The 15,471-nt window shown below is 38.1% G+C and overlaps 1 protein-coding gene across 2 annotated transcripts in view; it reads right to left on the reverse strand.

Annotated features, from left to right (window-relative positions):
* Nucleotides 1-15,471, reverse strand: part of numb (NUMB endocytic adaptor protein) — a 260,447-nt gene that overhangs the window by 129,239 nt on the left and 115,737 nt on the right. The window lies entirely within an intron of this gene.

The raw sequence follows: 15,471 nt of genomic DNA on the forward strand, positions 1-15,471 counted from the left end.
CAGCTGCCCACCAAGAACAAACGGGGCAGCATTATACCCCTTTTTATTATCACACACCTCTAAAGGCTGCAGATGTAGGGCTGAGTGATATGACCTCAAATGACTACTCCTGGTTCAAAAATACCTTTTTTACTTTCTTGTATACATAGTTTAGAGAAAGTATACGAATCATGAAAAAATTTGACTGCGATATTTAGATGAATCTTGATGTTTTAGACCTTCCGGAGTCTGAAAATACCATTTTTGAAATGACGTCTGTCTGTGTGCCTGTGTGTAAACACAATAGCTTGAAAACACTTTGACCTGGTCAATAAGATTTTGTACACCTTCTTTATATAAAAAATAAAGAATCCTGTCAACTTTTGGGCCACTTCCGGCAACTGGAAGTGATACTTTAACTGAATACTTTTGCAAATTTTCAAGTAAACTATGGTTATAATTACAGATAGATGATTCAATTTTGGTACAGATATTCATAATGATAAAAAGCAAATGGATATGAAATTTGAGAAAAATTGCTCAACTGGGAGGTAGTATTTTATTTCAACAACCATCTGAATTTTTTGTATCATGGAAATATAAAAGTGTACACGACATTAAAAACTGTATTCAGTATAACGCATATTCTTTCAATAACTATTATTCATTTTATTTTAATTATTCAATTTTATTTTAAGTTATATTATACAGTAAATAGAGATAATTATTGTGTATTGATATTACCAATTAGTTATGATGAGAAACAAACACATATGATATCTGAGAAATATTATGCAATTGGAAGTGGTTCTGATGACCTTTTCCTCGATCTAAGTATACGTGAAACAAAAAATAACAAAAAAGAAATATTTTAAGTTGACATGGATCCCAGATGTCTAAACATGGGTACTATATGATATGCTAGAAAATTATATATCAAATAAGCAAAATTAGTAAATAGGCGTACACCTTATTTCAGTGTTTTACAATTAATTTAAGGGCAAGGAGAATAATGCCAGAATAAGGCCTAGTTATCACTTATGGAACATTCCAGCATACACAGTTGATCTGACACTTGCAGGTTTTGCAGTACTTTATATGGAGTACATATTGACTAGCACTATCTAACCTGGAAATTTCTGCCTTGCTTATCTTAAATCATTACAAATACATTAAATCCACTCTATCCACAGATTCAAATCCTGTAATTTGCTTATCTGCTAGTATAAAAGTGTAATAGATTTCATGAAACCACCGTCTAACTGCGCCTATTCATGTATACCGTCCCTGCTGTGGTCCATGGGATGGGGCCAAGACAGACATCAGCAGGATTTTTAGGAACGTACCCCCAAACCCCGCCAACCACCCCGACAGACAACAAAGATTGACTGCACATTACACCAGTACCTATGAAAACATTCAGAATTTTCTATTACAACATGATTTGAATTTTGGCCATGTTACTCACACCTCTATTAAGTCATGTCAAGGACTTCAAACAACAAAAATGCACATGAATGCAAAATGAGCAATCAAATTGCTGATCTAGTTAGAACTACTGGATCTTGACATGTGCTGCATTAATAATTAACATGAACCTCTGAGTGCCTTATGTACATCTTTACTCTACAACTGCAAGGTCTTCAACAAAAAAAAAAAAAAAAAACTCAGCTGTAGTTTCCAGCTCTAGTCTAACCTTAAAATTCACATTCATGAGAAATGTAATAAGATCCTTCACTCCTGCTGGAAGTGACAGACTATTAATGCAGTACTGCTACACTCTTTAGGCTTTTAGACTGAATGTAGCTTTAACTAAAGCCACTCCTCTAAAACACTTAAGAATATACAGTAGTTAGACTGTCAGGCACTGCCATGAAGTGGCTTCCTTAACACTAATCCTGTCATTTGCAGTATGTGCAGAACCAAACTCTTATACTGGTTTTTGCTTTTATTCCAGACATGGTGTCCACTCACTCTAAACCCTGTGGGGTAGGTGAAAACTTTGACACTGACCTAGTACTCCATCAGCTTAATTCTATCCAAGTTCTGCTTGTGTTAGACTAGAGATAGAAACTTGAATCTGTCATTTTTAAAGCACAGATAATGGGAATTGTGCTTCATCCCTTCTTTCAGAGGACAGATCACTACCGCACTGCATTTTTAGCACAAAATCACACCAAAAAAGTACAGTTCACTTGTTAGGTTTAGAGCCAATTTCAAAATCCTCCTTCTGATGTTTAGTGTTCTCTTAAAGTTATAGAACTCATGGATATAGACAACTCTGGGTGTTAACAAGATGTAGGCCATCTGAAAATCACCAAGATGAATGAAACTTAAGAGGCTGTACTTGTTCTGTACAGAACCAAAATCAAAAATCCACATCCTTTTACACAAGGTAACATGTTGTGGGTAGAACAGAATGCAGCTCATGACTGACTTGGCTTTTATGCAATAGTCCTTGACCTGAACAAAAGATGTACGAGTAAGATCTGTTTGAGGATGATTAATAAATGTTCATGATTGAGATCACATTTAAAACTTAATGCTAAGATGTGTGGGTGGGTGCGTGGGCACATTCTAATCTTTTGTTTCACTGCAATCCATTTCTATTTTGCACAGCCTAAGAATATACTTTGCCTCATGCCTGTCTCATTCATATCCAGTGTTGAACTTGGAATTTTTCAAAAGTCTCCAATCATATTAGCATTACTCAGATCATCACTATAATGCTGCAAGATTTCTAGATGCTATCTGACACTGGTTTGAATATCAAATCCAGGAAAGGGGCTATTTTGGAAAAAGTAGAGAAGTTCTTCTATTGAGGCACAGGTATAGCCATGATAGTAAGGGTGAGATGTGTATAGGTTTAAGGATGAAATTCTTGGAACGGTCGTTCATTCTGGGCTCTGAAGTAGTCTCTCTGGCACTGAAAAGTAATGTTTATGTGAGAAACAGTCTAGGAGTAAGATATGGCCAATGAAAGCAAAACAAGAAGCAACAGTTGGAATGAACAGAGATAAGAATGAGCAGCTGGAATTGTGTCATGACATGACTGGATGATGAAAGCTAAATTAGGTGAAAGATTCTGCACGGTGGTGATAGGAGAAATCGCCTTAGGTCATTTGGCTATGTGAAGCGAAAGGCAGAGGATGATTGGGAGAAGAGGAGAACCAAGATGAAGGTTAAGAGGATAAAGCCCAGGGTGTGGAAGGAAGTGGGTCACATGATAAGAAAAGGATGGCCAATAAGGCAAAATGGGGATGCCACAAGTGGATAACCTGGGTCAACTGGGGAAATGGACGTTAAGCCAGTGGTGATATTAGTGCTATCCAATATTCAAACATCACTTCTATTCACTTCATCACTTCAACAGTTTTGATTTGGATATCGTTTATTGTCATCAAGGGTGACTTCATTTCAATGATGAGGAGCAGTGGTTTCTTTTTATTTTTTTATTATCTTTTAATCTTTATAGACTGCGGTGGGCTGGCGCCCTGCCTGGGGTTTGTTTCCTGCCTTGCGCCCTGTGTTGGCTGGGACTGGCTCCAGCAGACCCCCGTGACCCTGTAGTTAGGATATAGCGGGTTGGATAATGGATGGATGGATCTTTATAGATATAAGCCAGTATCATATTAAACAGGCTCATGATGCTTCGAAATGTGAAGTTGTGCTGGAATTCATTAGTTGGTTGTATCATTTAAAATACTCTGATTTCTAGTCACATAATCTGAAATCATCCAGGGATGAGATCGGCCACTGTAGTCGTCATGTTTGACATGCCCTTTGACTAGAAGTTGTGTAATAAGACATTGGCTTCTGATGCTTGATGCCACTGTGTACTGCTTAAGTGCACAAGCTGCAGAGAATGTATGAGTAAGGATAATATTGCTACACCACCCTTAACTAGCCCCCATTTGTATCCCATTATTAAGACAAACTGTTTCATAACTTTCAGACAGCCACCTTGCTCCTCAAAGCCCATATAACAAGAGAATGGACCGGAAGTTGTCATTGTGGGTGTTATTTTTAATGAAGACGCTATAGTTGAGCAGAACATTGAAAAGCACAAGACTGAACCATTGCTTCTATCCTTCTGTTTATTTTTAAGTGTCTATGTCAAGCGATTTTTGTTGCTTACTCAACAGGGTATATTCAAATGCCTCAAAACAGAGAGAAACACACATGAGCATTCTGCCAACCATGGGGAGTAGACTACGGGTACTACGTACAGAAAAAAATCTGTGTTTTTTATTATTATTATTATTTTTGATTGTGTCCCATGGTTTATAAGAGAATGCTACTACTAGCCTCACACTTACATAAATGTTAAATTGTAATGGTCAGTGATCAGTTCACTATTATCCACACCTCTGTAAAATCAATATACATAAAAAACATGGATGCACTCAGCAGAAAAAAAAATACAAATTTACGAAATGATGCAGAACAAAAATTTTAAAGCATCACAAAAAAAGCTTTTTACTGCCCTTAGTCCCAACAATAACAGAAACCAGCCTGGTAAGACCAGAGCTGAAAGGGTCAGTGAAAAGGTCACATCCAAGAGGACAGTGACGGGATAGAAGGCATGAGCTGTCCCATGATGCCTCATCAGCCTGAATTTCTACAGCATTTGTAAATAATGGTCAAGTGTTAGAAAGCTGTAAGAACTCATTACTTTAAATAACACAAAATCCTTAGAGGTGAGAACCAAGCAATGTTGTTATAAAGGCTCAATAAATAATTACCCCACTTTTAATATACTAGAAAAGATATTCTTTAAAACACTGACATTTAAACATCAGCTGTTGATTCAGGTGACAGCCAAATGTTTATTGCCATAATTGTTACAAAATGTTTCGTATTTCTGACCATTCTATAATTACTGTGAGAGAAGAGGAAGCCTTTTCCTAATGCTGGATGCTAGATGAACTAATAGGTAGCATTTCATTTATACAGGTGCTGGTCATAAAATTAGAATTTCATGACAAAGTTGATTTATTTCAGTAATTCCATTCAAAAAGTGAAACTTGTATATTAGATTCATTCATTACACACAGACTGATGTATTTCAAATGTTTATTTCTTTTAATGTTGATGATTATAACTGACAACTAATGAAAGTCCCAAATTCAGTATCTCGGAAAATTAGAATATCAATTAAGACCAATGCAAAAAAAGGATTTTTAGAAATGTTGGCCAACTGAAAGGTATGAACATGAAAAGTATGAGCATGTACAGCACTCAATATTTAGTTGGGGCTCCTTTGGCCTGGATTACTGCAGCAATGCGGCGTGGCATGGAGTCGATCAGTCTGTGGCACTGCTCAGGTTCATGGCCTCCTTGCTCAGACACATCTTTTCAGTTCAGTCCACATATTTTCTGTGGGATTTAGTTCAGAGCTTTGTGATGGACACTCCAATACTGTCAAATTGTTGTCTGCAAGCCATTGTGTTACTAATTCAGAAGTATACGTTTGGGATCATTGTCCTGTTGGGAGAAACATCTGCTACCAAGCATTAGCTTTCTTGCGGATGTCTTAATGTCTTGCTTTCGAATTTCCAGATAATGCTCCTTCTTCAAGATGCAATCTATTTTATGAAGTGCACCACCTCTCTTCTACACAATACACATTTACTGTATTATTTATTAATTCATTGAGGATTGAGTTTTTGTCCTAAAGTCTATATATCTGTTTAATGTTTCTGCTGCTGTAATCATTTAATTTTTCCCTTGGGAAAAATACAGTTTATCTAATCTAATCAACAGCCACAGCTGTCCCAATTAAATATTCATTATGACAATTAGCAACTCCAAAACTGATAAAAGTAATGATATTAATTGCTGGAGTCATCCATGCTGTTTAAAGAGACTATCAACTTGGTGTCTGTACACTTTTGACCCACTGAAAATCTGATATAGTGATTAAAGGCTAAAATGTGGGGGGCGCAGGACCCCCACAAATGTGAAAATAGTCTGAATGCATTTAGGGCCCTCCACTTCATCTCCTAATACTATACTGTTGATCCTATGTAAGAGACTCCCATTTTTGGCTTATGTTGGGGTGGGGGATTTATACCCTAAGATACCCACTGGGTTCATTTATTTTTGAAAGATAGTTGTGGTTTTAATTTTGATTTGGGCTGTTACATCGCCACATTTTAGACAGCGCTATAATTGATTCCTGTTGCTAGGACTATATTGCAATCCTCAGAGCTTGTTGCCTGCCAATAAAGTGACAGGATAAAAGGTCATCCAGGGATATGCTTCCCCATCAGATTCCTAAAATCTTCAAACATCCTTGTTTTCCAATCTCCTTCTCAAAATATCATGCCTGCTGGCACACCACCACAAGCCTTACCAATAACAAAGTGTATTATTTAACAAATTCTAGACAATAAGGTAAGGCTTAATATAACACCAAAAAAGTAAAATAATATGTAATTATTTTTTGATGATCTTCTAAGTATTTTTTGGTGTGAAATAATCTACATAATATATTTAGTTAAACACATTGTAATGGTAAAAAGAAATGGTTAAAGGTTATTCCCAAACTGAAAATAAATAATTTTAAAGACACAATTGTTCTGAATCTATTGCCTTCATTAGGTGTGCAACTGAAAAGGAAAGAGCACATAACAAATACTGTAAAGGGGGGGAGAGGTGAACAAAGCCGGGATAGATGAAAGGAGAAACGCTGAGAGTAGGTGAGAAAAAGCTGCCATTAGTCACTTTTGACACCTAGATGATGTCTTCAGCCTTGCTTCCTTCCATCCCCTTCAGTAAGGAAATGACCTTCAACCTTTTTTCTTTGCAGATGCATGCTGATGCAGCCCTTTACTAACTATAGTGTCTCTCTAGGGTGAAGACTGACCATGGTGCAAATTGAAGAAGTGTAGCGGACCATACTGTTAATCAAGTTTGTTTAGTTACATCGGTTATCCTAATGACTCCTCCAGATACTTTTTAAAACTTGGCAAGGTTTCTATTTCAACTCCATGTCTCTAAAGTTTGTTCTAAATTCCCACAACTCTTCAATGTACTTCTGTGATTCTGTAACAAATGTGGCAGAAACCCACACTGTTCTTCCTTCAGCTCATGAACAATTAAACAGAGCACTCTATTTACATTGGTAGTTTGTTTTTTTTGTCCCCAAATTACTTTCGATCAAAGAGATACTGTACAGACTTATGTTCCCTGATATTTTATGTTGCTGTTTCACCTTTTTATCAATGCTATATAACTTAACTGCTATACATAACTAGAAGTGTAAGCATTTGAGTATTCATACCTCCCAGTGATCAATGTGTGCACCAAGTTCATGAAGTACAATGTGCCTCCAAAGTCAAATTTAATGTAAAGCACAGATAGTTTGCAAAACACATCAGTAACATATTTAATAATCATACAGCTTCACAATTTTGATTTTAAACTCTGAATTAAAATGTAAACATTCTAAAAAAAGGTTGACTGGGTCTAGTTCAAGGTCAAACTGAACAGTCGAGCAAAGACAGGTTTGCAGCCGCCTATTAGCATAAACACACTAATGAACCATAATTACATGACAACACAAATCATTTCTGTTATATTTACACTTTACACATGGAAGTCTGGTATTTATAGATGAATGTACCATTAAAAAGAGATGCAGAAAGAAAGTAATGGAAGGTAACAGAGGGAAAAATGAGATAAACCTGAATAAACCTCATTTTACATTCTTTTCAAACAAGCTGCTGGACAGAGATGATCAAAGGCTATCTACTGTAAGTCACAAGCATACATGACATGAATAAAAGTAATCACTAAGGTATTACGAAGAATGTTCCCAAAGATGTTTCTATAGCATAACACCTAGCGCACAGGGACAACTGGCAGGCCTAAAAACTTTCACTTTTGCGAAACCATGATCTGAAAAGATACTTTTTTTATTTATTGTCACATGTGACTTCACCAAACAGGCTAGTGAATAGGAAGCATTCATGACTTCTTACACTTTTTAAATATCAGAAAACTTACTAGACTGGAAAAATTACTAAAACCTCTGATTAATTCTCAGTTTCATCCAAGACTGACCAAGCCTTCAGACACATATTCAGAGGGAAAGTGTCAAATAAAGCTTTTAATCTCCCTTTTTCCCCCCTGTAGTTATTTGCATTACTCATATTTTCTTGAGAAACACCTTCATTTGTTGAGCCAGTGCATGCTTCCTATAGTGACTTGTGGCAAACAACATCAAACCCATCTAATTCAATCTAGGATTGTGAAAGATGCAACAACCAGTAATGACTCAATTTGCTTTGGAAAGGATCTCTCATTCTAAATTTGTCCCAAAGCACACCAAAGTAGCTGCTCTGGAGCAGTCTTTAACATTACTAATCAAATGGTTTGGTTCATACTGTTCTGTTATTCTGAAAGAAATACTAATTGTTCACATCAGGTTATTTCTAGCAGCAAATTTGTTAGGCATTTTTAACTTAACCTCTCATCCTTGGAATACTCAAAGCTTTAGGCAACTTTTCTCCTTCATTTCGGGTCTCTCAGAGGCTTATTCATTGGCTCTACCACAAACATATTTTAAATAGTAGGCATACAGTAGCAAGAATACATGCACAAGCCCAGAGAATTTCCTTATCTATTTAAAAGTTTTCTCTTTCTCTGACATTTATAATAACTTAAGACTTAGGAGTTAACTCAAACTCAGAGGTGCAATGTTTCTCTTTCCCTATTACTTTTAACATTATTAAAAACAAAAGACAAAGAAGGAAAATAAATGAAATTCAGTTTTTAGGACAGCACAACTCCAACATCTGAAGAAGTAACTTGATCAAGTGGAAGAACACCAAGACACATTTTACCCTCAAACCAAAACCTTACATACAATTTAACAGTCGGACACTAATCACTTCAAACAAGTTTCTTTATTAGCATGACTACAAATCAACTTTACAGAGCACATTGAAAATTTAGCACAAAGCAAAAAAAAAAAAAAAGCACCTCAACAACCCTTCAGTCTTCTATTAGAATGTATTATGTTGCTGTAAAGAGTCAGCTTGTTTCTAAGCTTGAAAACATCAAGATGACAAAAAAGCTGCCACTGTACAATGCTTACAAAGCAAGACAACCACTCATCAGCTTTGGTGCTATTATAAGGTAAATCTGGGCAGTAAACCCCTGTCAGGAATACACTGAAAATACAACATCAAGATCCTTCAAAACAGCAGTATTATCAGTTTTCCTGTGTTTGCTGAAAGGCATTCTCTTTGACACTGACACAGACCCTTCTGTTTGTGCCAGTTGTCACAGTAAATTTGCTCCCAAGTTGCTTACAGACCATTTTCGTAGTTGTACAGTTAGGAGTGAGCACTTGCAGCATTTACTGGATTATGCTTGATTACCTTAAAAAAAGGAGGCACCAATGTGAACGTTGTTTAATGGATCTGTATTTTAAGCCCTGTGGTTAACTTTACAGTTGCTCTCCTAAAAAAGCCAAACATACTAAACCTACATAATACGACTGCACCTTACAGTTTACATATAAGTTGAAAGAGCACACAGAAGATCAGCTCTGGGATACTAAGAGTACTTGGGCCCAACACAACCGCCATAAAAAAATAAAGCAAACTATTTATTAGGATGGATATAAAACACAGTGCAGCAAAAACAAAACAAAAAAAAAAACACCATTCACTCTGGAAAAGCTTTCCATTTCAATAAGCATTCAATTTGTGTGAATTTTTTGTTTTAATTTTGGCCGGTTTATATGACTCTGCAAGAACTGTCACTTTTTTTTCCCCAAGATGTCTTTCAATGTAAATGCTGCAAAACCTTATTAGAATAGGCAGAGCTGCTCAGAAGATTGTATTGTCTCTGAAAATAACTTTTTACCATCAGATTTCACACTCCATTTATCAAAAGGTGTATTATAACTATACTTTCTGCTATACTGGGCAATTGTGGTTAAACAGTGTTATTTTGGTGATTAAACTTATTTTACTAAAAATGTGGGTTTTATCTCTAATTTAGGAGCTCAAACAGCATAAAGATAAAACACAGGAAAGGCCAGGGACACATAGAGAAATTTAAGGACCTAATCATTTAGTGGTAGACCTCTTCATCACATTGGACATGCCCCACAAAACACACAATTAGGAACCTCCATGAAAGGAAGACTCACATTTAGACATTCTTGAGAGAAGCTCATCAATATGCCTCCTGAAGTAGAGAGGATAAGCACTGTGGCACCTTAGACCTTACATTAGAACTTCAGACCATGGTGGACAAGCAAAAAGCTAAAGCAGTTAGAAACAGGTGCGTATCAGGGGGCCAAAGCAATGGAAGATATACCCTGAAAACTGTGCTACACGGTTCTTTCAAAATCTTAGTCATAAACATTTGCAAATAACAAGCATATTCAACTCTATCCAGTGCAGGATTTACGTATAAGCTACACAAGCTATAGCTTAGGGCCCCTGCCTTCTTGGGGGCCCCCAAAACAAATTGTCCGAGTGAGCAATTGTCATATATACTTAAATATACTACAGCATTATTTGTCCCAATCAGGCCCGGCCTTAGGCATAGGCGAAGTAGGCGACCGCCTAGGGCCCCGGCGTCCGGGGGGCCCCGGATCGACTCCTTGGTGTAATTTTCACGCATTTCACAGAGCTTCCAGGGGGGCCCTGGACCCCCCTTTCGCCTAGGGCCCCATAATACCTAAGACCGGGCCTGACTCTATCCCAAGCAGCTTGGACCCCAAATCTAAGTATATGGCTTGGCCCAGAAGTTGTGTTCGCATCTTCCACAGACTAGTGACAATAGTTTAAGACCAACAACAGACAAAGAACGTAATACAGTAAATAACAATTTAGATACAAACTGGAATGATAAATGGACTAAAGAGAAAGTGGTAACAGAGAGGAGGAGAGAAAATCCACTTTGGTATAGGGAGGAGGGAACATGACAGTTACATCCAACATAAAAGCCAAAGCAAAAATTTTTATTTGAACACCCAAGGAGTCAACAGGGTGTACTTGATTTGATTTTTTTTCTAGCCATTTACTTTTTGCTTTCCCTATAATCACTCTTTCCTTGTATATTCTGTAGCAAATAAATTCCTTGCATTACTTTTGATTTGGAAAATACCAGATGGTCTTCTCCTATTCAGCCACATTCTTCCTGCATGCTGCATACACAAAACTTTCTTCTCTTGTGCTTCCACTTGAAAATATTGTTTCAGTTAGGAAATAATGGAAGCAAAGAATCATATTGAATGATGAGATACAGAAAACATTGGTGGCCAACAAAAGGCCCATGAGAAGCCAGCTGGAGTAGTAAGTCAGAATAGACAGCAAATGCATTGTTATGAGAGAGGTCAAGATGATAAATGATTACATAAACTGTGATTTTTGGCTTGTTTGGGGGTCAGCTCAGTTTGGCCTAATTGGGTTGAGTCTGTATTATTGTTTATTGCAATAAAACTAATTACTCTGTTTGCCTATCCTCCGATTCCTAGAGCCTTCATTTAAAGTGCGTATTATTCGCTTCAACAGGAGCAGGCTACAAAAGTGGTCCTTTTATTCTAATACTTTGTCTTTCATTACAGCTCAGCATTCTCCAGACTTCATACCTCAAGTGAAGTCTTGCCTTTCACAGAATGCCCAGTGTTTAGCATGCAACATATTAAAGTATCCAAGAAAGAAACCCAAGAATGAAATAGAAACTTCTTTTCAATGCTCAACAGTTCCTGACACTTATCTTTACCAGCTGCACACAACTTAACAATTTGCTCTTAATATGAAGCATATTAATTAATGACCATAATACAAATGAAACTGCATTCTTTATCATTTAATTTATTTTGAATATTGGCTGCCCCAACTAGTATAGAAATTTTAATTTCAAGATATAATGATTTAAAAAAAAAAAAAAAAAAAAACCCAGCCACAGGGGATGCACAAACCAGTGTGTTTCTTCATGCCAGTCCCAAGTCCAGATAAATGGGGAGGGTTATGTCAGGAAAGGCATCCGGTGTAAAATTTTGCCAAATCAATATGCAGACAACAATACAAATTTCCATACCGGATCAGTCGAGCCCCAGGTTAACAATGACCTCCACCATTACCGTTAGCCAACAGGGTGCTGGCAGAAATTGGGCTACTGTTGGCCGAAGGAGGAGAAGAAAAGGGGGAAGACGTGTCCAGAGGCAGGAGGAGAGGAGGAAGGGAAAGAGAGTGGAACTGAGGGTAGGAACTTTGAATGTTGGCAGTATGACTGGTAAGGGGAGAGAGTTAGCAGATATGATGGAGAGAAGAAAGGTTGATGTATTGTGCGTGCAAGAGACTAAACGGAAGGGGAGTAAGGCCAGGTGGATCGGAGGTGGACTCAAATTGTTCTATCATGGTGTGGATGGGAGGAGAAATGGGGTAGGAGTTATTCTGAAGGAACAGTATATCAAGAGTGTTTTGGAGGTGAAGAGAGTGTCAGACAGAGTAATGATTATGAAGCTGGAAATTGGAAGTGTGATGATGAATGTTGTTAGTGCATATGCCCCGCAAGTTGGGTGTGCAATGGATGAGAAAGATGATTTTTGGAGTAAGTTGGATGAAGTGATGAACAGTGTACCCAAGGAACAGAAAGTGGTGATTGGAGCGGATTTCAATGGACATGTTGGTGAAGGGAACAGAGGAGACGAGGAGGTGATGGGTAGGTATGGTGTCAAGGACAGGAATGAAGAAGGTCAGAGGATAGTGGATTTTGAAAAAAGGATGGGCAGGCTGTGGTGAATACGTATTTTAAGAAGAGGGAGGAACATAGGGTAACATACAAGAGTGGAGGAAGATGAACACAGGTAGATTATATCCTATGCAGAAGAGTCAATCTGAAGGAGATTAAAGACTGCAAAGTACTGGCAGGGGAAAGTGTAGTTAAGCAGCATAGGATGGTGGTCTGTAGGATGACGTTGGAGATCAAGAAGAGGAAGAGAGTGAGGGCAGAGCCAAGGATCAAATGGTGGAAGTTGAAAAAGGAAGACTGCAAGGTTGAGATAAGGGAGAAGGTGAGAAAGGCACTGGGTGGTAGTGAAGAATTACCAGACAGTTGGGAAACTACAGCAGATGTAGTAAGGGTGATAGCAAGAAGAGTGCTTGGTGTGACATCTGGACAGAGTAAGGACGATAAGGAAACCTGGTGGTGTAATGGGGAAGTACAGGAGAGTATACAGAAGAAGAGGATAGCAAAGAAGAAGCGGGATTGTCAGAGAGATGCAGAAAGTAGACAAGAGTACAAGGAGATAAGGCACAAGGTGAAGAGAGAGGTGGCGAAGGCTAAAGGAAAGGTGTATGAGAGTTTGGACACTAAGGACGGAGAAAAGGACCTGTACTGATTGGCTAGACAGAGGGACCGAGCTGGGAAAGATGTGCAGCAGGTTAGGGTGATAAAGAATAAAGATGGAAACATACTCACAAGCGATGAGAGTGTGTTGAGCAGTTGGAAAGAGTACTTTGAGAGGCTGATGAATGAAGAGAACGAGAGAGAGAGAAGAGGTTAGATGATGTGGAGATAGTGAATCAGGAAGTGCAACAGATTAGCAAGGAGGAAGTAAGAACAGCTATGAAGAGGATGAAGAATGGAAAGATCGTTAGTCCAGATGACATACCTGTGGAAATATGGAGGTGTTTAGGAGAGATGGCAGTGGAGTTTTTAACCAGATTGTTTAATGGAATCTTGGAAAGTGAGAGAATGCCTCAGGAGTGGAGAAGAAGTATACTGGTGCCGATATTTAAGAATAAGGGGGATGTGCAGGACTGTAGTAACTACAGGGGGATAAAACTGATGAGCAACAGCATGAAGTTATGGGAAAGAGTAGTGGAAGCTAGGTTAAGAAGTGAGGTGATGATTAGTGAGCAGCAGTATGGTTTCATGCCAAGAAAGAGCACCACAGATGCGATGTTTGCTCTGAGGGTGTTGATGGAGAAGTATAGAGAAGGCTTTGTGGACCTGGAGAAGGCATATGACAGGGTGCCTCGAGAGCAGTTGTGGTATTGTATGAGGAAGTCAGGAGTGGCAGAGAAGTATGTAAGAGTTGTATAGGATATGTACGAGGGAAGTGTGACCGTGGTGAGGTCTGTGTTAGGAGTGACAGATGCATTCAAGGTGGAAGTGGGATTACATCAGGGATCGGCTCTGAGCCCTTTCTTATTTGCAATGGTGATGGACAGGCTGACAGACAACAACAACATTTATTTATAAAGCACATTTTCATACAAAAAAGTAGCTCAAAGTGCTTTACATAATGAAGAAAAGAAAAATAAAAGACAAAATAAGAAATTAAAATAAGACAACATTAGTTAACATAGAAAAAGTAAGGTCCGATGGCCAGGGGGGACAGAAAAAACAAACAAACAAAAAAAAAACCTCCAGATGGCTGGAGAAAAAACTTAAATTTGCAGGGGTTCCAGGCCACAAGACCGCCCAGTCCCCTCTGGGCATTCTACCTAACATAAATGAAATAGTCCTCTTTGTATTTAGGGTTCTCACGGAAGGACTTGATGATGGTCATGCAGACTTCTGGCTTTTAATCCATCACTGTTGGAACATCACGGTGCTTTGAGTAGATGGTGGTGGCGCAAGCCACCACCAAAAGGACACCGGAAAAGGAAACAGAAGAGAGAGTAGGGGTTAATACAGATTTTAGAGCCACCATGAATAGTTATTATAATGAATTGGATATACAGAGTATCAGGATTAAATTACAGTGAAGTTATGAGAAGGCCATGTTAAAATAATGTGTTTTCAGCAGTTTTTTGAAGTGCTCCACTGTATTAGCCTGGCGAATTCCTATTGGCAGGCTATTCCAGATTTTAGGTGCATAACAGCAGAAGGCCGCCTCACCACTTCTTTTAAGTTTTGCTCTTGGAGTTCTAAGGAGACACTCATTTGAGGATCTGAGGTTACGATTTGGAATATAAGATGTCAGACATTCCGATATATAAGATGGGGCGAGATTATTTAAGGCTTTATAAAACCATAAGCAGAATTTTAAAGTCAATCCTGAATGACACAGGTAATCAGTGTAGTGACATCAAAACTGGAGAAATGTGCTCGGATTTTCTTTTCCTGGTTAGGATTCTAGCAGCTGCATTCTGCTGGGTATTCCTGAGAGGATAGCGTTACAGTAATCTAGTTGACTGAAAATAAACGCGTGAACTAATTTCTCAGCATCTTTCAATGATATAAGAAGTCTAACTTTTGCTATGTTTCTTAAGTGAAAAAATGCTGTCCTAGTGATCTGATTAATATGCGATTTAAAATTCAAATTACAGTCAACAGTTACCCCTAAGCTTTTTACCTCCGTCTTGACTTTTAATCCTAATGTATCCAGTTTATTTCTAATAGCCTCATTGTATCCACGAGATTATACAGGAGTCCCTGTGGACTATGATGTTTGCTGATGACATTGTGATCTGTAGCGATAGTAGGGAGCAGGTTGAGGAGACCCTG

This window comes from Erpetoichthys calabaricus, chromosome 16 (genome assembly GCF_900747795.2).
Source record: "Erpetoichthys calabaricus chromosome 16, fErpCal1.3, whole genome shotgun sequence".
In the NCBI taxonomy this organism is placed as follows: domain Eukaryota; kingdom Metazoa; phylum Chordata; class Cladistia; order Polypteriformes; family Polypteridae; genus Erpetoichthys; species Erpetoichthys calabaricus.